Below are 1,609 nucleotides of genomic sequence, written 5' to 3'. Positions count from 1 at the left end.
CTGACTGTATTGTGCTTTGCCATTAATTTGTCTGGATATATTCGGCTTTTGGTCTCTAACCCTTGAATTTTTGTATATATGACTTGTATATATGACTCATATCTTTGATTTATTTTCACATATGCTGTTTATTCAATTGTATTGTCATCATTTCTATACCCAACAAAGCTATCTGCAAGCATCTCAGACTGTAGTATACAGGAGGGGGGTGGGCTATAGATTCCCTGCTTCTCTCCCTGCTTCTGAGTACCTTCAGCTTTCTTGGTACAATAACTATTGTTTAGTAAGAAAAAACCCCACAACATAACCCAATATATGTTCATCAATAAATTGCATTTTAAGACTTGCTATTGTAAATTGGGGGCAGGGGCGGGGAGAGACTAGCAGGGTTTAATACGCAGTCCAGAACCTAAAGTGATAAAATTGAGACCATCGCCATTAAGAAGCCAACAAGAAGCAGGAGGAATTAAGATACACACATAAGTAGACCCTGTGACGAAATACTAGCATAAAACCGAGGAACTCTTTTCCACCCATAATGTAGAACTCAGCACCAGTAGCAAGTACATTGCATGTGTATATGAAAACAGAAGAGAAGAATACCTGTCTCGGCTACATTTTAGAATTGCATAAACACTGTGCAAAGCGTTTCTGAAACTAGCATCATAATAATGTCAGTATCCTTATTTGTCTTAAAAAAATTGTTACCTGACTTCCCCCTTTCTTCACAATCAAAGACAACTGCTCAGCAAGACCCCAATCCACAATTTAGATCACAGCCCAGCTTTTATTAGAGGTACAAAAATTCACGCAAGGAGGGGGAGTGGCTAGAAAAAGCCAAATTGGCAATCAAATTTCAGTGGGGTTGGTAACCGCTTCTACAGGTGTTGCTAACTAATGAGGGGGCGGGGCTTGACACCTGCGTTTTGCAGGGGCCCAAGCATGGGGGACACTGTGCCTGGGGGACACTGTGCGCTTATGCCTTTTGTTATTTAAGCAAGTTCCCTCGCCCACCATGGAGCATGCAATTGTATTATAGGATGCACGTGGAGGACATATTGGACTGTGTACGGGCTGGCGTCCCGGCTTTGGGGGCAGCAGAAATTCAACAGGCAGTGTTGCATTTCCCAGTACTGGCTCCCCGATGCAGGATAAAGATTTCCCGTTTGGATTAGCAATTTAGGAAAACAGTGACTACAGTGAAAATGAATGATGCAAAGGGAAGTTCCTTGTATTGTCCTGTTGAGGCATAAAAGCATCCCAGTTCCAACGCAAAGGAGACGACCAATTTTTTAAAAAAGTTTTGTTTTATTAAAACAAGAAAAAAAAGCAGAGAGGCTCTTTTATCTCCCTTGGCCTCTATTCGTTTGCGACCGCGGCAGGACTCGAACCTGCAATCTTCTGATCCGAAGTCAGACGCCTTATCCATTAGGCCACGCGGCCCCGATGGAAATAGTTTTTCTTCAGCGCTATAGGAAGTCGAAGAGCTGAATTTGCCTGAACCTGGAAGATACTATCTTAATGGGGGGGGGTTCAAAAAGTAGCCGAAGGCACTCCGGCACAGACCACAGCAGCTGCTTTTTATCCCCCCAAGCCCTTCCTTCCTCGG

At 43.4% G+C, this 1,609-nt stretch overlaps 1 non-coding gene across 1 annotated transcript; it reads right to left on the bottom strand.

The window, feature by feature from the left end:
- Window positions 1-1,370: 1,370 nt before the first annotated feature.
- TRNAR-UCG (transfer RNA arginine (anticodon UCG)) lies at window positions 1,371-1,443 on the bottom strand. Its single transcript has one exon. It is a non-coding gene; the product is annotated as a tRNA-Arg (tRNA).
- Window positions 1,444-1,609: the final 166 nt, after the last annotated feature.

Source organism: Eublepharis macularius, chromosome 18 (genome assembly GCF_028583425.1).
Source record: "Eublepharis macularius isolate TG4126 chromosome 18, MPM_Emac_v1.0, whole genome shotgun sequence".
Classification (NCBI taxonomy): domain Eukaryota; kingdom Metazoa; phylum Chordata; class Lepidosauria; order Squamata; family Eublepharidae; genus Eublepharis; species Eublepharis macularius.
Note: the sequence above shows the minus strand (reverse complement) of the source record. Positions and strands in the feature narration are given on the sequence as shown.